Below are 23,020 nucleotides of genomic sequence, written 5' to 3' on the forward strand. Positions count from 1 at the left end.
TCTGCTCCGATGGTTGCCTCTGGCTCGTCCGCCGCATCTTCACGCCCGCGTTTCATCGTCGGTCGAAGACAGGAGGAGGGAGGCGTAGGAAGGGAGGAGGGTGGTGAGGAAGGAGGAGAGGGTGGTGAGGTGGTGAGGAAGGAAGAGAGGGTGGTTAGGTTCGGGAGAGGACGAGGGTTTTCTACCCGATTTGGGGAAGAAATGCACTGCTCCTGCCTGTTGGAGTTACCGAGAAGCCGCGGGTGCCGATTTGACTTGACACACCCACCCGGCCATCCCCATTCCACGTGGGGACGTGGCGGTCGTGCACGCGGTCGTGCACCTCCTGCGGTTTGCCATCAATTGCTATCGGTCTCACAAGTGGGTCCCCTTGTCATCCACACAACCGCGCCACCACATGTACCACATTTTTCTTTCTCCCCGTCTCGGCCACTCCACATCTTTCTTTCTCCCCTTCTCGACCAGCGCCGCCGCCGCCGCCATCTCCCGACGACCCCTCTCTTCGCTGCCGGTGCGCGGCCGCCGCCAACTCCGGCAAGTACGTGAGATCTCCCCTCTTCTTCCCTTCCCTAACCGCGTCTCCCTACGGAGGCAGATCTGAGCCGATTGGCTGTTGCCGGCCGGAGCTCGTCGGATCTCTCGAGCTTTGACGCCATGTCTGATCTAGATTCATGATGTGCCCTCGCATATGGCTTTGTCCATGGTTTGAACCTTTGGATTCAATCCAAAAGTTGAAAACGGTTTGGACTGGGTTGGATGACGAGCATGTATAGTTCGGTTTGGTCTAGATTCTAAATGAAAATATCTGGATTGGTTTGGTTTTGATGTGTGCCGTGGATTGGGCTGGTTTTATTTTGGATGCCGAACTATTCCCAGGTTTAGATGAGACGGGCATTGCCATTGCCATTGGCATTGCTTTATTACGTAGATGATAGTAAATAGATTGATTGGCCATTGCCAATATAGGTTATCACTATGATTTATTATATGTATGATCTTTGTATTGTACTATGTACAATTCAACTTAGAGTTCAACATGTTCTGTGTAGAATGGAGGAAGCACCATTTGGACGCTGCAACTCACGGTGCCGGACCAGCCTTTCTACTGCCACGCTGTTCGGCATCTACTTCCAGCCTTCTTTTGTTGTTGCAGCGGTAACAATTTATATGAACCTTCTGACAGTACTTCTTTTTTTTTTTGCTATTTCCACTAATGTATTGTGTCTGTTATTTGTTTTTATCTTACACAGATCGTACCATGCAATGTGAGATTGGCATTCAATGAGCTCATCGGAGACACCGTGACCTTCGACGCTCTTGGGGGCCCATACACTATGCAGGTCGAGAAGGGGCGAAAGATAACCCAGATAGGAGGAGATGATTGGGACCGTTTCATCGCCCGCATGCGTCTTAGTGGGGGTGAATTGATCAGCTTCTGCTTCAGAAGAGATAGGCCCAGGATTTCTGTTATCTATCTAAATTTGATTCCGGATAGTGAGGATGAAGTTCATGAGAAGGAAGATGGTGCTGATTCAGATGATGACGATTCAGATGATGATGAGAACCCACTTGTTGAATACCTGTATGCCCAAGGACTCAGACTGGGCGACGAGGAAATCGGCAACCTCTGGGACATGCTTCCGCTACGTGAAGACTACCTAGGGAAGCCATTCGTGACCCGCCTCACATGGACGAATGTTAAACGACATATCATGGTATGTTACTTAGTGTGGTAATTACATGATATGCATGCTTAGTTAGTGTAGTAGTTCATATGATATGCATGTTGTAGTACTGTGATGAGAGGCCTAGTTTAGAATTCATTTAGTGAAGAATTTTATGACATGCATGTAGTGTAGTAATATGCGATGATATGCTTAGTGTACGCAGTAATCTAATGATATGCCTAATTACTATAGTAATTTGATGCTTGGCGTATAGTGTAGTGATGTGATGATATATATGCTCAGTGTTGAATCCAATGATATATGTGTCTTGAAGTGTATGCTTTGTTGATAATTGCACGTGACATGATCATATATCATGTCAACTGTTTTCAGAAATTACCTAAGAGGTTACTTGATAGCTGTGGCATCGACCCGGACGAAGAAGGCATGGCTGCTGGACTACGCCTTACCAGAACGGGCTCCATCACCAGCTGTGCCTATGCAGTGGACACGGACGGTCGCACTGTCTTGAGAAGGGCAGGGTGGAAGAAGTTCCTTCGTGGCAAGAATCTTCGGGTAGGACAGGCCATCCTACTCACTGTTGCGAACACCAGTCGCCATGACTTGAGGATGATGATCACCATCCACCTCATTTAGAACTGGGCTGGGCCATGTATCGATGTGCAATGAACTTGTTATGCTAGCTCTTGTTTGCGAGTACTTGTCGTGTATTACCGTACCTATATCTACTCATATCTAGGTACTATTGCTTGTGATGGATTGCAACTATTATTAACTGATAACTAATACTCTACTAGCTATGATTATTCCACTGTGTGATGTTTTATAGACTATAGTGTGACATGGTAACTGTTATATATGGTAGAGGCTGGTCTTTAAGACCTTGTACAATGCAAGGTGCTTAGGGATGTGCTTAGAAAAATAAAGCGGTTTTTTCTGAAGCACCGGTGCCTATTTCTACAGGAGAGACGCCTAGTTAAGCGTCTACCTTGTACAAATAAGCACCGGTGCTTAAGGAAAACCTGGTTTATTTCTCTAAGCACCTTGCATTGTACAAGGCCTAATTGGACCGACATGTTGAACTAGTATCAATGGTAGAGGCTGGCTGCCACAAAGTTCCATTCACAAGCTACTATGAATTTGAAATAATGCATAAACAAAATACGAAGCTTTTCTTAAGCACAGGTGCTTATTTGTACAGGGTAGACGCTTAACTAGGCGTCTCTCCTGTAGAAATAGGCACCGGTGCTTCAGAAAAACCCTGTTTATTTTTCTAAGCACCACCGTACGCATCAAGCATTGTACAAGGCTTATCATGCATCACCAAAATAGTATTAACAACTTGGAACACTAAACCAGAGTAGCAGCAAACTCTTAAGATAAACGGCAGATCAACCACCGCACAGCATAAGTTCAGACACACCATAGGACATAAGTTCAGACACACCGAACAACAAAGAAACATAGATATCATAAAAGGACACGGCGCTAGCAACATTTCAATAATTCAATGTGCATCGGTGTGTACTGAAATTGTAGTAACGAAATATTTCATTGCCTAGCGGTGTGTACCGAAATATTTCAGTGTCTACCACTACAACATTACAAATTTTGCCTAGGGCAGTACCAAAATATTTCAGTGCCTACCGGTGTGTACCAAAATATTTCAGTGTCCACCACTACAACATTACAAATTTTGCCTAGGGCAGTACCGAAATATTTCAGTGCCTACCGGTGTGTACCAAAATATTTCAGTGTCCACCACTACAACATTACAAATTTTGCCTAGGGCAGTACCGAAATATTTCAGTGCCTACCGGTGTGTACCGAAATATTTCAGTGTCTACCACTAGAACATTACTAATTTTTCCTAGGGTTCATATGATGCCTAGGGTTCACATACATCATAATCATCCTCCAAATCCATCTACTCAAATATTGATGCAATTCATTGAGATTAAAATGCCATATAGCATTCCCTCTCTGAGCTATTACGATCAGTATCACCACGATGTAAGCACGAGCAGTAGGAAGATGAGGAGTGGGGAAGCTTACTCTAAACATAGCTACCGCCGCCGTTCAGACGAGGAGAGCGGCGAGGGAAGCGTGGAGAACGGCGGGGAAGCGAGGTCGCGACCACTGTCCTCCTCATCTTGTGCTTCGGAGTCACCGATGACTCGGTTGGAGGCTGCACAATCTGCAACGGCACCTCGTGCACGGTGGGTTCCTGATCCAGTGGATGCTCTACCCTGGATCTGAACGCCCACCACCTCCGCCTGGTCCACTTGCTGGACGAATTGGCCTGCTCCATCGCCCAGAGAAGGATCTCGATCTTGTGAATCGGTTGTGCGGGCGGGGGGCAAAGCTTTGCCCTCTCCTTCTTCGTCAAATTCTTGAGAGTGGCCATTGCCGTCCAGCTCATCTGCCTTGTGTTGTCAAACCAAGAACGGATCTCCCTCAACCTGGCCAACTTGACCTGGTCGCCGCCGGCGATCTGCACGAAGTCGGTGTTCTCGCCACCGGCCATCAGCTCGATCTGCCGATTCTTGCTTCGATGGAAGAGGGGGTGGGGGTGGGGGGGGGGGTTTGCCTGAGTGGAGAGAAGTTGCAGCGGCGAGAAGGAGGAGATGACTGCGGTGGACTTGGAGGAGAGGGCGGAGATGGCCGTCGATGAGTAATTGTGGAAGGTGTAGCACCATGGCGGCGGTTTTGCATTCGACGAGAGGGGCGGCGCGTGCAAATTTTCCTAGGACTAAACTGCCCCTATATTAAAACGCGTCCCCACCTTGTCACGAGTACCGGCCCCACTCGTTTCAGTACTTTCGCGTACTTTCATCGGAGTACTACCCAGTACTTCGTATTTGTCTGCCGTTAGATCGACATCAACGAACGGTTCTAAAAAAGCCCAACCACTCTAAAACTTGTATATCTGATAAGTCCAAATATGAAAGCTGGGTCAACTTCATTTGACCAAGATTTGGAATTTTGCCTGGCATGCAGATAGAAAACGGTAATCAAAGGACACTAAATACCCTCAAAATGTAACGTAATAATGATGTGATATGCTAGGGGAAGGGGCTGTCTTACCGCTCAGCCTATTTTGTGATAAATCCAAATATGAAAGCTTGCCCATTGGGATTTTGCCTGCATGCCGATAAAAACAGTGATCAGAGGACACTAAATACCCCCCAAAATAACGTAATAATAATGTGATATGCCGGGGGGGGGGGGGGGGGGGGGAGGGGGTGTTGTCTTACCGCTCAGCACATTATTCTGTAAGTTCAAAAATGAAAGCTCGGTCAAGTTCCCAATCCACGAGGGTATTGCCCCAGATAAACTGCAATCACTGAGCTCTAAGCTTATCAGATTTGTACAGTTTCTGATCCACCAGGGAATTGGCCCAGAGAAATTATAGCCATCCAGCGACAAATATGTCAGGTTCTTAAATCTTCCAATCCAAGAGAGCTATGGCTTCTCTACTCCTGATCCAGAGAGCCACAATCCATTTAGGGATGTAAGGTTAGCTATGGAAGTAGTGGGTTGCTCGGGAGGTTCTATGCTGCTAAGGCCCAAGAATTTCAAGGACTTGAGATGGACAAAAGGGTCTGGTATGGCCCCGAAAATATTTGAACCCCTCAGATCTAAATATTCCAAATTACTTCCTGATGAGAAATCTGGTAGGTGCACAGTAAGACCGAAATTGTTAGACAAATCAAGAACACTCAGATTTTCTAGCTGGAAAATCTTTGTGGGAAATTGCCCTTCAAAATAATTTTCCCCAAGGGCAAGGTCTCTTAAGAAAGAGAATTCCGCAAAGAACCCAGGAACCTGTCCTGAAATTTCATTATATGCGAGGTTGATCATCGTTAGAAAACGGAGTCGGGAGAATGAATGGTGAATCGGACTACTTAGTTCACACTCCGACAAACTAATATTCTGTAGTAGAGGAACAGAGTCTGCTAAAGCAACGGACCAATTTGCTTTGCTACTTAAGATGCCCACTCTATCAAGATAGAGCTCTCTCAGATTGCTCAGGTTTGCTATGACGGTTTGGAAACTTGGGTCTTGAAGATACAGATTATTATAGGAAAGATCAAGGGAACGCAAATTCTTGAGGTGGGCAATTCCAATAGGTATCTGACCAGCAAAACACGCATTATACAAATCGAGACTGAGAAGCTCAATCAGCCGCTCAAACCCAAAACCAGGAAGGCTGGTCAGGCCAAAGTCGTTACCAGAGAGGCTGAGATTTGTGAGGGAGGTGAGGTTGAATATTGCTGGGCTGAGACCACTGGTGCTCCGCAGGTTACGATCACCGAGGTCCAAAGTGATCACCTGACCAGAGGCCCTGTCGCAGCCAACACCCTCCCAGTGGCAACAGTCTGTGCCATGCTGCCACGACGGGAGTTTGGGGTTGTGGAAGGAATGCTTCAGCTGGAGCAGAGACGAAGAATGGTCAGGGAGGCACTGGGTTGTGGTTCCATTGCCGCCGTTGGCAGTGGTGTGGGTGGAGTAGTAGTATGCGAGTAGTAGCAGGATGAGGTGAAGCAGTGAGCGCGTGGAGCTCATCTTTCTACTGCTTTAGGCTTTACAGCTTCAAGCTAGTTCTCAGAGGCAATATGTAATACAGGGTAGAACCATACAAGTAGAAATTTCAGCAGTGCATTTTGCTCATTCCTAGCTAGCAAATACAAGTTTATGTTAAATGCCACCGTTGTTAGTCCAAGATGAAAGCATGTGTAGAGCCATCATGTGGCCAGTGTTATTTCTTATTTCCTGTGCAATACGACAGTGCCTTTTTTTTTGAGGGAAAAAGCATAGCTTTATAACTTAACTGGTGTTGGGCAAATCGCCCAAAACACAAGCGCCCACATGGGCAGGTACATCAGAGTCCCACTCAACAAAGTGGTTTGGTTCACACATACGACCAACGGCAGCGAGTTCATGCGCTACGGAATTTGCACTACGCCTACAAACTGAGATAGAGAACTTGGAGAACCAGAGCTTAAGCTGATATTTCATGTCCTCAATGACTACTGCATAGGCTGACGAGTCCACTTTGCTCAGGTCCAGAGCCTCCGCCAACAGCTGTAAGTCGGTTTCAAACTCAGCTTGGACGATCCCAAGGTCAGAAACAGCGGTAATGGCATGTGCCATAGCCATAGCCTCCGCCGCAAATGCCTTTGATGTGTACACGACTGGTTGCTGACTAATTCAAAGGTTACGGAACGGTCTGTTACCTTTCATGAGTCAAGGTCTACTTGCATGTAGGCCCGTTGCAAGCTGTAGACACTGTACGATAGTGTCGCAGCGTGTCTCCAGTGGCAAGAATCTACAGCAGGATTAGGAATTTCTCCTGAAGATCTGGAGCTGATTAGATTACTAGAAAGAGAGTCTGACTGTCTGAGTTTCAGGGGTATATGAGTTGAGCCAACATTAGGAAAGGCTACACATACTATTAGTTATAGCTGATTTGAAGACTAAATGGAGAATTTAATCTTTCTGTTTTACACAGAGAAATACCTTGAGAATGTACATGTCCTGAAAATTTGCAGGTTACCCTTTGCTTTGTAAGATCAGAATTGGAGTCGATTAGATTACTTGATATGGAGCCTGAGTTTTAGGGGATATAAGTTGAGACAGGCAACATTAGGAAAGTCTGCACATACTAATTATAGCTGATTTGGGGACTGAAGGAAGAAGAATATTAAAGGTTTCTGTTTCAATTTAGGGCTCAAAGAAACTCCGAGGGAACATGCTCTGCAAGATAACTGGTCTCGTGAGAAAGACGGTGGCCGGCGAAGCTGCTCAGTAGCAGGAGTAGGAGGACGTGGAGGTGCTGCTGTTTAGCTGGAGCCATTTCGCTACTGGCTTGATGCTTCCTCAATGGTGTACAATGAATGGTATAGCATGCTCTGCAAGAAACTGTATTGTACTTGTACAGATTTTCCATCACCACAGAAGAAGGTGGAATTGTCGCTGTATTGTACTCCGAGGGAACATGCTCTGCAAGATAACTGGTCTCATTTCGCTACAGAATGCCATTTAGTATTTGCGTTTCTAAGGCTGAGAGTGCAAACGATCACTACCTTTGAAATACAGTTGCTTTCATAGACCGATTCGGCAAATCAGGTATTGTCGCTGTGCCGTGTCTGACTGCGTATTCAGTGGAATTTCTTTTGTGGTTGTGGTACATACATTCGGCTGTGGCTATGCTCAATCTCTCAAGCCGTTGGTTTGGCTTACATCCTTGTGGAAAAAAGAGAAAAAAATATATTTTTTGGTTCACATCCATATGGACAGCGGACTTGGGTACACAATCATTGCTGTTATAAATTTTTGGGTAATTTTTCAAGGTAAAACATAATGGTTCGAGATAACAAGCACCCGTACATAAATTGTTGGTCACGGCAAAAAGATCTCAAATAATCTAGCTAAAATTCCAAAAACCATTCACATGTTGTGCCTATTGCTTCGATGAAATCGACACTACCTTCGTCAGCGACACTTGTTTTGGGACGAAGGAAGCGGCATTTAGCGTTCAGAATTAGGGATGGTCACGACTACCTTGGACATGGAAGGCCGCCATCGGGTGCTGTACGGACACGACAACATCGTCGCAAGTGCTCGTTTCCGGTTTTGGGAAGGTTCTAGAACCTCCCCCAAACCGGTTTTCTTTTTTTGTTCTTCTTTTTATTTCGGTTCTTTTCTCCTTTTCTTTTTTGTTATCTTTTTTTTATTTTTCTTGTTTTCCAATTCACAAACATTTTCTGAAATCTTGGAACATTTTTCAAATTGGTAAACATTTTTTGGAAATTCAAAATGTCTTCATCAAATTCAAAAAATGTACATAAATTTGTAATAATTTTCATCATATTAAATAATGTTCATCGAATTCAATAATGTTCTTAAATTTAAAAAATGTTCATTAAATTTTAAAAATGTTCATCAAATTTAAAATTTGTACATCAAATTCAAAAAATCCATTGAATAATAATTTTTTTCATAAAAATACAAAAAAAATTCACAAAACTTCAGAAAATGTTCATTTTTTGAATTCCTGAACATATTTTCTGAATTTGTGAACATTCTTGAAATTTGTTAACATGTTTTTGCATTAGTGAACAATTTTTTAAATTTTAAACCTTTTTGTTTTGAAATCCCGAACTTTTTAAGGAAGAAAAAAACCAATACAGAAAAACAGAACAAGAAGAAAGGAAAAAAACAAGGGAGCCCCGCCCCGCACCTAGGCCAGCCCAAGGTCACACGTGGGGGAGCGAGAGGGTGTGCCCTGTCCTTTTTCCTGAAATCACTAATTAAGGGTTGCTCGTGAAGCATAGCATCTCGATAAACAACAGGCACGAACCCTGACTTTTCCTCTAGAGGCGATCTAGGGTTCCACTTTTCCTCCGGCGGCGACGGCGGAGTCCACGTAAATCCTTCCTGGTGGCCGGAGTTCTCTGGCGATCGAAAGGCACCATCATGAGTACGTCGGCGAGGCCTCCTTGCATGGCGGAATTACCATCATCAGCGGTCATAGGCGGAGAGGGAGCGGAGATTGAAGGAGGAGATCGAGTGGGGAAGGGACAGATGAGGGGGGACGGAAGATTGGGGGTAGAGGGGGAGACGCAGGTGCCACTAGGAGTAGATGGAGGGGGTAGCGGCAGGCATGAAACATGGGACGACGGAGGCGAGGAAGATTGGGACTTCTATGGCCCAGAACCGGATCTGGAGGATCAGTTTGCGGGGATGAAGCTTCATGGCGAAGAGGAGGATGATCTGGACCTGTCAGGAGAGGTAGAAGACCTGATTGGAGACATGCAGTGGCTAGGGCTTTTCCGAGTCCACACCACAAAGCCGTTCAGCCATGCAGCGCTGTTGAGGCAGATGAGGAATGCCTGGGCAGCAGCTCAGGGTGTGACTTTCAACGTTAAGGGACCAAACCTCTTCTTGTTCCAATGCCATTGCTTCGGTGATTGGAAGCGCATCATGGAGGGTGGCCCATGGATCTTTCTTATGCTCATGTGGTTGTTCAGGAGTATGATGGCTTTACAGATGTGGCAGAGTATAAGCTGAATAAGGTGCCGTTGTGGGCGCGAGTAAAAGGGCTGCCGGACGGCCTAACAACTAAGAGAGAATTAGCGGAGAAGGTGGCTGCTAAGGTTGGAGAACCACCCTTCACAGTAATTGTGAATGAGGGTAAGATTAACCCAGCAAGCACTTTGCGAGTTAGGTTTTATGTGGATGTGGACACACCCCTCGTTAGGTTTGTGCCAAGCACACTGAAAGGAAGGAAGAAGTACCCTACTATGACAAGCTCCCGGATTTCTGTTACTTTTGTGGCTTAATGGGGCACACCGTGCAGGAATGCGGGGATGGAATCCATGATCCTCGTGAGTGTGAGTGGGGTGAATGGCTGCTCTGGACCCCTGAGCCGTCGACTTATGCAGCAGGAGGGAGAGGAGGTATGGATGGGCGAGGTAGAGGTGGAAGAGCGGGAGGGAGAGGAACCAGGGGTGGAAGGCAAGGAAGAGGTGAGAGGGAGGAAGTTAGGGAAGAGGCAGCAGATCATCCAAGCCAGGTCCCAATGAACATGGACTTGGGTGAAAATCTAAATGCACGCAAGAGACTCATATTGGCGGATGGTACAGTCAACGTGCAAGGCCAACCTGTGCCAAATCTTGCAGGCAGGGTGGCAGGGATGGTTCTGATGCTGGAGCAGGGAGGAGGGGACGCACCACAAGCGGCCTCTAGCACGCCTGGGAAGGTACCGATAGTGAAGAGGAGGAGACAAGATGGAGCAGGGGGAAGTGAGGATATGGAAGCGACCAATGGGGCGGCCTCCTCCGAGGAGGACCGCCGGATCCAATGAGGATACTTTGTTGGAACTGTCGTGGGATTGGCGATCCTGCGACGGTCAAGGAGCTCCGCGATCTAGTGGAGGCTTGCGCGCCGGCGGTGCTTTGCATAGTGGAGACACAACTAGCGAAGTATCGTGTGGAAGGCTTGGCAGGTAGTTTAGGTTTTGTTGGTAGATTTGGAGTTGATAGTAGAGGTAGAAGTGGTGGTCTTTGCTTATTTTGGAGGAATAATGTAGATTTTGAAATAAAAACTTACTCTCAGTATCATATCGACTCGGTGGTTAATGAACCGGGCAAAGAAGCGTGGAGGTTATCTGTTTTCTATGGTGCAGTGAACAGGAGCATGAGGTATAAAACGTGGGATACCATGAAAATCTTGCGTGGAGAAAATGATCTACCTTGGGTCTGCATGGGAGACTTTAACGAGATATTGCGACAGGAAGAGCAGATGGGACCCAATGAGAGGGATAGTGCACAAATAGAAGGATTCAGGGAAGTAGTGGACGTATGTGAACTAGCTGATTTGGGCTACAAAGGCCTAGACTGGACGCTTGAGAAGAGAGTTGCTGGGGGGGGGAGTACTGCAGAGTTCGACTTGATCGTGCCCTAGCTACGGCCAGTTGGTCGGCTATGTTTCCTTTTGCCACTGTCGAACATCTTACAGCGGCTAAATCCAACCACAGCCCCATTCTGCTTTTGAATGAGTTGGAAGCGAATAACTTGAGAGTTGCTCTGAAGAAGCCGTTCCGGTACGAGTGTATGTGGGAAACTGACAGTACTTTCGGTGCAAAGGTGCAACAGGTATGGAACCAAACACAACCAGCAACCACAGTGGCAGAGCTAGCGTCGAAATTGACCTCTGTTGGCTCGTCGCTGAAACGCTGGTGGCGGGAGTCATTCGGATCTGTACGGCAAGAACTGAGGAAGCTGCGCCATCAGCTAGCAGAGTTGCGAGCGGATCCCCATAGGGTGGGGCCTGGGGAGGAAGAGAAGAGAGTGCAAGATCAGATCGTGGAGCTGTCCTTCCGCGAGGAGATCATGATGCGACAGCGGTCTCGAATCAACTGGCTCTCTGCAGGAGACCGTAGCACGCAATATTTCCAGAGGAAGGCAAGTGGCCGGAGAGCCAAGAACACAATTAGACAGCTCCAAAAACCGGATAGTACTATGGTCTCGGATCCAGGGGAGTTGGCTGAGATGATAAACGATTTCTACAAGAATCTATACACAACCGAGGGCTGCATAGGAATTGAAGAAGTACTGTCACATATACCAGCCAGGGTTGATGCAGGCATGAATGTTAGGCTAAACGCCCAGTATACAAACGAGGAAGTAAAAGAAGCACTCTTTCAAATGTTTCCGACCAAAGCTCCGGGATCCAATGGATTTCCTGCACACTTTTTTCAGAGGAATTGGGAGCTTTGTGGAGAAGAGGTAACTGGCATGATAATTAGGTTGCTCAATGGAGAGGACTCACCGGAGGGTATCAACTGTACGTTCATCATTCTTATTCCCAGGATCGCTAGTCCAAAATTTCTAGGACAATTTTGGCCTATAAGCCTTTGCAATGTGATCTACAAGATTGCATCTAAGGTCTTAGCAAACAGGCTGAAGATCATTCTCCCCGATGTAATCTCTGAAGAGCAGTCGGCCTTTGTGCCTGGACGTCTGATCACGGATAATTTTATAACAGCTTACGAGTGTCTTCACTATATGAAAACAAGGAGAGCCAAAGCAAACAGATATGTAGCACTAAAGTTGGATATGATGAAGGCATATGACAGGCTGGAGTGGTCATATCTTAAAGCAGTTATGTTGAAATCGGGCATCAGTCCATGATTCACTGAAACGGTAATGAGGTGCGTCACTTCTGTGTCCTTTTCGGTTTTGTTTAATGGAGGAATTCTACAAGATTTCAACCCCACAAGGGGAATGAGGCAGGGGGATCCGATCTCCCCGTATCTATTTCTATTGGCGGCATAAGGCTTATCTTGCTTGTTGAAAGATCAAGGTGCAGGTGTCCGAGGACTTTCTGTTGCAGAAACAACACCGGCTATTAATCATCTCCTTTTTGCAGACGATAGTCTTTTTTTTTTGAAGCCAATGGTGAAAATGCAGCTCGGGTTCGTGACCTTTTGAGAACTTACTGTGATGCCTCAGGACAGAAAATTAACACGGATAAATCGTCAATCTATTTCAGTAAGGGTATCCCGGAAGCCACCAGAAATGAGATAAAGAATATCTTGGATGTCCAGAACGAGTCACTTTCAGAGAAATATTTAGGCCTACCCACGGACGTAGGCAAGAGCAAGGAAGGCAGTTTCAGATATTTAAAGGATAGGATCTGGAAACATATTCAAGGCTGGATGGAGAAATGCTTGTCTGCAGGGGGGAAGGAGGTGTTGATCAAATCTGTTGCACAATCTATTCCGACATATTCGATGTCCTGTTTCAAATTACCCCGTGGCCTCAGTGAACATATTAACAGTCTTCTTCGGAAGTTTTGGTGGGGAAGCAAACAAAGCCAGAGAAAGCCGGCATGGGTGTCATGGAAGACGATGTGCAAACCAAAAAACATGGGCGGGATAGGATTCAGAGATATCGAGCTCTTTAACCTGGCATTGCTCGCAAGGCAAGTGTGGCGTTTGCTGCAGGACACGGAGTCACTAAGTGCACGAGTGCTTAGGGCGAGGTATTACCCAAATGGTAACATTCTAGATGCAGTTCTCGGAGCCTATCCGTCCCAGGTATGTCGATCTTTGGTGGAGGGCAGGGATCTTCTGACCCTAGGATTGATTAGAAGAATTGGTACGGGTGCAGACACGCGCATATGGGAAGATAATTGGCTTCCCCGAGACTACAAGTTGAAACCGATATGCCCCATATCAGCCAATCCTCCTACTTACGTCTCGGAGTTAATTGATGTGACGACCAGAACATGGAACAAGCAGTTGTTAATGGAGCATTTTATAGGGCCGGATGTTGAGGTTATTATGAATATCCCACTGAGCTCGCGGATACAGCCTGATTTCTGGGCATGGCATTATGACAGAAGGGGGCTGTTCACTGTGAAATCGGCCTACAGAATGATCAATGGCATTAAATTTCAACGAGAAGATTGGCTTGAGCATCGACCGGGCCATTCAAACAGAGAAGCTGAGGGGAAATCTTGGACGCGGCTATGGAAAGTACAAGTCCCATCAAAGGTCAAGATTTTGGTATGGCGACTGGCTCATATGTCTTTACCAACGGGTTCAGTACAACATGAACGCAAAATGGCGACAACTGCCGCATGCAGCCTGTGTGAAGAAGAGTTTGATTCTTGGCGCCACTCCTTGTTTGATTGTAGGATGGCGAGGTGCGTGTGGGCACTCGGAGATGAGGAGATTCTTGAGCATGTGATATCAAACAGAAGTGACGACGCGAGGCTCTGGCTGTTTTGGCTGTTTGACACGATGAACCAGCATGATCTCGCGAGAGTTTTGATTACCATGTGGGCAATATGGTGGGCTCGCCGTAGAGCGATACATGATGATGAGTTCCAAAGTCCCATGTCCACAATGTGCTTTGTTAACCGATACTTGCAGGACTTGGAAATTGCTACTACAAGGACACCGACGAGACAGTCACAGGCTGCGACGCCAAGAGCTCGCGCATGGATTCCACATGGAGTGAATGCGGCGAAGATCAATGCTGATGGTGCTATTTCCCGCCAGGGCACGACGGGAGCTTCAGCCGCTGTTTGCAGGGATCAACACGGCAATTACCTTGGAGCATCTGCGGTGGTATTCGATGGGCTAGTCGATGCTCCATGCCTCGAAGCTCAAGCATGCAATGAGGCTCTTGCCCTAGCGCAAGACCTGCTTCTGACACATGCGATAATAGCGTCCGACTGCGTGCAGGTGATACAAGACATAAATGGAGCTTCGAGTTCTTCTTCGTATGCTTTAGTTTTGAATGAAATTAGAGATAGAGCTTCAGATTTTGTTAGCATTACTTTTCGGTTTGAAAACAGGGAGGCAAACTTTGAAGCACATGCCTTGGCAAAGGCAGCTTCGTCACTCCCTGTTGGGCGCCACTTGTGGCTAGGGAACCCACCGGACATTGTTTGTATTCCTTCTGTGATTGTTGAATAAATCCCCAGTTCACCTAAAAAAACTAATTAAGGGATACCCTTTGCAAAGGTCACTCTCATCTTTCCAACTTGCGGAGTTTCCCTTTTTCTTCATAGATTCGTTTATTCGAAATGTTTTATCTCTTAAGCCATGCGTTTAAATTGTGAACCATTTTCACTGTTGGATTACTCGTGTCAAGATCTTCCAAATTAGATCCCATGTTAATAGGATTTGGATGAACTTTTATTTCACAAAAAATCAGAAGAAAAAAACGAGCCGGAAGCATGACCCCGCCCCCTTTTTTTCCATTTCCGAGAGGCACATCCACGCGAAGCAACTCTGTGCCTCTCGTGAAAGAAAGAAAAACGTGTTTTTCTTCTCTTTTTGAGAGGGTCTCTCGCGGAAGCAAACATGTGCCTTCATTAGAAGCAAATCTATGCCTCTAGCATGTTTTTTTCTCGAGAGGCACAGTTATGCCTCTCGCGAAAGCAAAACTGTGCCTCCACGAGAAGCAAATTTGTGCCTCTCACGGAAGATGCCACCACGAGAAGTAAATATGTGCCTCTTGCGGAAGAAGAAAACGTGCTTTTCGTGCAGAAAATAATTTGGTCTAAAACCTAAGGAAACCAAGCAAAAACTGAAAAGCCGAATGAACAAACCCGTAAACACATATAGAAAATAAAAAAATGAAATCTCGAGGAGGCGTCCAGCATGTGACACATGGCGGCAGAAAGGCCGATGCATCTAGGCGTCACCAGGGCACAAAAAAATCTCTCTTTGGGATTTGCTATGAAGGTCATGTTGGTTGGAGTTTTCTCCCCCTATTTCTCAAAAAGTAAAACTCTTTTTTTAACATACACCACGGAGAGGTGCATCATTATTATAGAAAAAGAGGGTGACCACGTGACATATGTCATAAGCAATCATTTTTTCAAGAGGCACAGTTCGCGAAGCTTCACGAAGGCATGTGTTCCTCCAAGCATCGGTGTTTCCAACTTTCAAGTGATGAAGCAGAATTCGACGACTGAGTCGAATCATGTGAGTCCCATTGCCAATATTTCGAGACATCTCCAACTAATCGACCCTACAAGGCGACGGAGCAGAGGCGGTGCGGTCCCTCCCGGCCATCGATCCTCGTGTTGACCACGGTGGGCATCTGCCTGTCCCACGCGCGCGTCCCGCCGCAGCGCCGGCGTCCGCAAGCGGCTGCAGCAGCTCATGCACCAAGTCGGAGCATCATCACTCGCCGGAGAGATGAGACCCATGAAACGTGGCAAGCCGGAGTAGGAAGGCCGCCCAAGTTGCTGCTTGCTATATGAAGGAACTATGCTCTAGAGGTAATAATAAAGTTATTATTTATTTCCTTATATCATGATAAATGTTTATTATTCATGCTAGAATTGTATTAACCGGAAACATAATACATGTGTGAATACATAGACAAACAGAGGTCACTAGTATGCCTCTACTTGACTAGCTCGTTGATCAAAGATGGTTATGTTTCCTAGCCATAGACATGAGTTGTTATTTGATTAACGGGATCACATCATTATGAGAATGATGTGATTGACTTGACCCATTCCGTTAGCTTAGCACTTGATCATTTAGTATGTTGCTATTGCTTTCTTCATGACTTATACATGTTCCTATGACTATGAGATTATGCAACTCCCGTTTACTGGAGGAACACTTTGTGTGCTACCAAACGTCACAACATAACTGAGTGATTATAAAGGTGCTCTACAGGTGTCTCCGAAGGTACTTGTTGGGTTGGCGTATTTCGAGATTAGGATTTGTCACTCCGATTGTCGGAGAGGTATCTCTGGACCCACTCGGTAATGCACATCACTATAAGCCTTGCAAGCATTGTAACTAATGAGTTAGTTGCGGGATGATGTGTTACGGAACGAGTAAAGGGACTTGCCGGTAACGAGATTGAACTAGGTATTGAGATACCGACGATCGAATCTCGGGCAAGTAACATACCGATGACAAAGGGAACAACGTATGTTGTTATGCGGTTTGACCGATAAAGATCTTAGTAGAATATGTGGGAGCCAATATGAGCATCCAGGTTCCGCTATTGGTTATTGACCGAAGACGTGTCTCGGTCATGTCTACATAGTTCTCGAACCCGTAGGGTCCGCACGCTTAAAGTTCGGTGATGATTTATATTATGAGTTATGTGATTTGATGTACCGAAGGTAGTTCGGAGTCCCGGATGAGATCGGGGACATGACGAGGAGTCTCGAAATGGTCAAGACGTAAAGATTGATATATTAGACGACTATATTCGGACATCGGAAAGGTTCCGAGTGATTCGGGTATTTTTCGGAGTACCGGAGAGTAACGGGAATTCGCCGGGGAGTATATGGGCCTTATTGGGCTTTAGGGGAAAGAGAGAGGGGAGGCTGCGCCCCCCCCCAAGGTTTAGTCCGAATTGGACTAGGGGGAGGGGCGGCGCCCCCTCCTTCCTTCTCTTCTCTTTTCCCTTTCCTTCTCTCCTACTCCTACTACTTGGAAGGGCTCCTAGTTCTACTAGGAAAAGGGGAATCCTACTCCCGGTGGGAGTAGGATTCCCCTATGGCGCGCCATAGAGAGGGCCGGCCCTTCCCCTCCTCCACTCCTTTATATACGGGGAGGGGGCACCCCTTGGAGACACAACAATTGATCCCTTGGATCTATTAGCCGTGTGCGGTGCCCCCCTCCATCATATTCCACCTCGATAATATCGTAGCGGTGCTTAGGCAAAGCCCTGCGTCGATAGAACATCAACATCGTCACCACGCCGTCGTGCTGACGAAACTCTCCCTCAACACTCGGCTGGATCTGAGTTCGAGGGACGTCATCGAGCTGAACGTGTGCTGAACTCGGAGGTGCCGTGCGTTCGGTACTTGATCGGTCGGATCGTGAAGACGTACGACTACATCAACCGCGTTGTGCTAAACACTTCTGCTTTCGGTCTACGAGGGTACGTGGACACACTCTCCCCTCTCGTTGCTATGCATCACCATGATCTTGCGTGTGCGTAGGAATTTTTTTGAAATTACTACGTTCCCCAACAGTGGCATCCGAGCCAGGTTTTATGCATAGATGTTATATGCACGAGTAGAACACAAGTGAGTTGTGGGCGATACAAGTCATACTGCTTACCAGCATGTCATACTTTGGTTCGGCGGTATTGTTGGATGAAGCGGCCCGGACCGACATTACGCGTACGCTTACGCGAGACTGGTTCTACCGACGTGCTTTGCACACAGGTGGCTGGCGGGTGGCAATTTCTCCAACTTTAGTTGAATCGAGTGTGGCTACGCCCGCTCCCTGCGAAGGTTAAAATAGCACTAACTTGACGAAATATCGTTGTGGTTTTGATGCGTAGGTAAGAACTGTTCTTGCTCAGCCCGTAGCAGCCACGTAAAACTTGCAACAACAAAGTATAGGACGTCTAACTTGTTTTTGCAGGGTATGTTGTGATGTGATATGGTCAAGACGTGATGAGATATAAGTTGTTATATGAGATGATCATGTTTTGTTGAAGTTATCGGCAACTGGCAGAAGCCTTATGGTTGTCTCTTTATTGCATAAGATGCAAGTGCCAAATAATTGCTTTACTTTATCGCTATGCGATAGCAATAGTTGCAAGAGCAAATAGTTGGCGAGACGACCATGTGACGACACATTGATATAGATCAAGATGATGGAGATCACGGTGTCATGCCGGTGACGATGGAAATCATGACGATGCTTCGGAGATGGAGATCACAAGCACAAGATAATGATGGCCATATCATATCACTTATATTGATTGCATGTGATGTTTATCTTTTATGCATCTTATTTTGCTTAGATCGACGGTAGCATTATACGATGATCTCTCACTAAATTTCAAGGTATAAGTGTTCTCCCTGAGTATGCACCGTTGCGAAAGTTCTTCGTGCTGAGACACCACGTGATGATCGGGTGTGATAGGCTCTACGTTCAAATACAACGGGTGCAAAACAGTTGCACACGCAGAAATACTTGGGTTAAACTTGACGAGCCTAGCATATGCAGATATGGCCTCGGAACACTGAGATCGAAAGATCGAGCGTGAATCATATAGTAGATATGATCAACATAATGATGTTCACCATTGATACTACTCCATCTCACGTGATGATCGGACATGGTTTAGTTGATTTGGATCACGTGGTCACTTAGGTGATTAGAGGGATGTCTATCTAAGTGGGAGTGCTTAAGTAATATGATTAATTGAACTTTAATTTATCATGAACTTAGTCCTGGTAGTATTAGCATATCTATGTTGTAGATCAATAGCTCGCGATGTTGCTCCCCCTTTATTTTGATATGTTCCTAGGGAATAACTATGTTGAAAAATGATAGTAGCAATGATGCAGCTTGGATCCGTGATCTGAGGATTATCCTCATTGCTGCACAGAAGAATTATGTCCTTAATGCACCGCTAGGTGACGGACCTATTGCAGGAGCATATGTAGACGTTATGAACGTTTGGCAAAGCTCGGTATGATGACTACTTGATAGTTTAGTGCACCATGCTTTACGGCTTAGAACTGGGACTTCAAAAATGTTTTGAAACATCACAGAGCATATGAGATGTTCCAAGAGATGAAATTAGTATTTCAGACTCATGCCCGTGTCAAGAGGTATGCGACCTCTGACAAGTACTTTGCCTAAAAGATGGAGGAGAATTGCTCAACTAGTGAGCATGTGCTCAGAATGTCTGGGTACTACAATCACTTGAATCAAGTGGGAGTTAATCTTCCAGATAAGATAGTGATTGACAGAGTTCTCTAGTCACCATCACCAAGTTACTAGAACTTCATGATGAACTATAATATGCAAGAGATAGCGGAAACAATTCCCAAGCTCTTCGTGATAATGAAATCAGCGAAAGTAGAAATCAAGAAAGAGCATCAAGTGTTGATGGTTGACAAAGACCACTAGTTTCGAGAAAAGGGTAAAGGAAAGAAGGGGAACTTCAATAAGAACGGCAAGCAAGTTGCTGCTCAAGTGAAGAAGCCCAAGTCTGGACCTAAGCCTGAAACTGAGTGCTTCTACTGCAAAGGGGCTGGTCACTGGAAGCGGAACTGCCCCAAGTATTTGGCGGATAAGAATGATGGCAAAGTGAACAAAAGTATATTTGATATACATGTTATTGATGTGTATTTTACTAGTATTTATAGCAACCCCTCAGTATTTGATACTGATTCAGTTGCTAAGAGTAGTAACTCGAAACGGGAGTTGCAAAATAAACAGAGACTAGTTAAGGGTGAAGTGACGATGTGTGTTGGAAGTGGTTCCAAGACTGATGTAATCATCATCGCACACTCCCTATACTTTCGAGATTAGTGTTGAACCTAAATAAGTGTTATTTGGTGTTTGCGTTGAGCATGAATATGATCTGATCATATTTATTGCAATACGGTTATTCATTTAAAGTCAGAGAATAATAGTTGTTCTGTTTACATGAATAAAACCTTCGATGGTCATACACCCAATGAAAATAGTTTGTTGGATCTCGATCGTAGTGATACACATATTCATAATATTGAAGCCAAAAAAAATGCAAAGTTAATAATGATAGTGCAACTTATTTGTGGCACTGCCGTTTAGATCATATTGGTGTAAAGCGCATGAAAAAACTCCATGTTGATGGGCTTTTGGAATCACTTGATTATGAATCACTTGATGCTTGCGAACCATGCCTCATGGACAAGATGACTAAGACTCCATTCTCCGGAACAATGGAGCGAGCAACTGACTTGTTGGATATAATACATACTGATGTATGCGGTCCGATGAGTGTTAAGGCTCACGGCAAGTATCGTTATTTTCTGACCTCCACAGATGATTTGAGAAGATATGGGTATATCTACTTGATGAAACACAAGTCTGAAACATTTGAAAAGTTCAAAGAATTTCAGAGTGAAGTGGATAATCATCGTAACAAGAAAATAAAAATTTCTACGATATGATCGCAGAGGAAAACTATTTGAGTTACGAAGTTTGTCCTTCAGTTAAAACAATGTGAAATAGTTTCACTACTCACGCCATCCGGAACACCACAGCGTAATGGTGTGTCCGAACATCATAACGGTATGTTATTAGATATGGTGCGATCTATGATGTATCTTACCGATTTATCACTATCTTTTTGGGGTTATACATTAAAGACAGCTGCATTCACTTTAAATAGGGCACCATCAAAATCCGTTGAGACGACGCCTTATGAACTGTGGTTTGGCAAGAAACCGAAGTTGTCGTTTCTTAAAGTTTGGGGCTGCGATGCTTATGTGAAAAAGTTTCAACCTGATAAGCTCGAACCCAAATCGGAGAAGTGCGTCTTCATAGAATACCCAAAGAAAATTGTTGGGTACAACTTCTATCATAGATCCGAAGGCAAGATCTTTGTTGCTAAGAATGGATCCTTTCTAGAGAAGGAGTTTCTCTCGAAAGAAGTGAGTGGGAGGAAAGTAGAGCTTGATAAGGTAATTGTACCTTCTCCTGAATTGGAAAGTAGTTCATCACAGAAATCAGTTCCAGTGATTCCTACATCAATTAGTGAGGAAGTTAATGATGATGATCATGAAAATTCAGATCAAGTTATTACAGAAACTCGTAGGTCTTCCAGAGTACAGTCCGCACCAGTGTGGTACGGTAATCCTATTCTAGAAGTCATGTTACTAGACCATGATGAACCTATGAACTATGAGGAAGCGATGATGAGCCCAGATTCCGCGAAATGGCTTGAGGCCATAAAATCTAAGATGGGATCCATATATGAGAACAAAGTGTGGACTTTGATTGACTTGTCCGATGATCGGCAAGCCATAGAAAATAAATGGATCTTCAAGAGGAAGACAGACGCTGATAGTAGTGTTACTATATACAAAGCTCGACTTGTCGAAAAAGGTTTTTGACAAAGATCAAGGTGTTGACTACGATGAGATTTTCTCACTCGCAGCGATGCTTAAGTCTGTCCGAATCATGTTAGCAAATTGCCACATTTTATGAAATCTGGCAAATGGATGTCAAAACTACATTCCTTAATGGATTTCTTAAAGAAGAGTTGTATATGATGCAACCAGAAGATTTTGTCGATCCTAAAGGTGCTAACAAAAATGTGCAAGCTCCAGTGATCCATCTATGGACTGGTGCAAGCATCTCGGAGTTGGAATATACGCTTTGATGAGTTGACCAAAGCATATAGTTTTATACAGACTAGCGGCGAAGCCTGTATTTACAGGAAAGTGAGTGGGAGCACTACAACCTTTCTGATAAGAATATTTGAATGACATATTGTTCATTAGAAATAATGTAGAATTTTCTGGAAAGCATAAAGGGGTATTTGAAAGGAGTTTTTCAAAGAAAGACCCCGGTGAAGCTGCTTACATATTGAGCATCAAGATCTATAGAGATAGATCAAGACGCTTGATAAGTTTTTTCAATGAGTACATACCTTGACAAGATTTTGAAGTAGTTCAAAATGGAAGAAAGAGTTCTTGTCTGTGTTACAAGGTGTGAAATTGAGTAAGACTCAAATCCCGACCACGGCAGAAAATAGAAAGAGAATGAACGTCATTCCCTATGCCTCAGTCATATGTTCTATAAAAGTATGCCATGCTATGGACCAGACCTATTGTATACCCTGCCCTAGTTTGGCAAGGGAGTACAATAGTGATCTAGGAGTAGACCACTGGACATTGGTCAAAATTATCCTTAGTGGAATAAGGACATGTTTCTCGATTATGGAGGTGACAAGAGGTTCATCGTAAAGGGTTACTTCGATGCAAGTTTTGACACTGATCCAGATGACTCTAAGTCTCAATCTGGATACATATGGAAAGTGGGAGCAATTAGCTAGAGTAGCTCCGTGCAGAGCATTGTAGACATAGAATATTTTGCAAAATACATACGGCTCTGAATGTGACAGACCCATTGACTAAGCTTCTCTCATGAGCAAAACATGATCACACCTTAGTACTCTTTGGGTGTTAATCACATAGCGATGTGAACTAGATTATTGACTCTAGTAAACCCTTTGGGTGTCGGTCACATGACGATGTGAACTATGGGTGTGAATCACATATAGATGTGAATATTGGTGTTAAATCACATGATGACGTGAACTACATTATTGACTCTAGTGCAAGTGGGAGACTGAAGGAAATATGCCCCACAGGCAATAATAAAGTTATTATTTATTTCCTTATATCACGATAAAGTTTATTATTCATGCTAAAATTGTATTAACCGGAAATATAATACATGTGTGAATACATAGACAAACAGAGTGCCACTACTTGACTAGCTCATTGACCAAAGATGGTTATAT

General features: G+C 45.0%; 1 pseudogene; it reads right to left on the reverse strand.

Moving 5' to 3' along the window:
• LOC123076142 (receptor-like protein 9DC3) overlaps positions 1-7,548 on the reverse strand; it is a 32,209-nt pseudogene extending 24,661 nt beyond the window's left edge.
• Between the last annotated feature and the right edge of the window lie 15,472 nt (positions 7,549-23,020).

Source organism: Triticum aestivum, chromosome 3D (assembly GCF_018294505.1).
Source record: "Triticum aestivum cultivar Chinese Spring chromosome 3D, IWGSC CS RefSeq v2.1, whole genome shotgun sequence".
NCBI classification, from domain to species: domain Eukaryota; kingdom Viridiplantae; phylum Streptophyta; class Magnoliopsida; order Poales; family Poaceae; genus Triticum; species Triticum aestivum.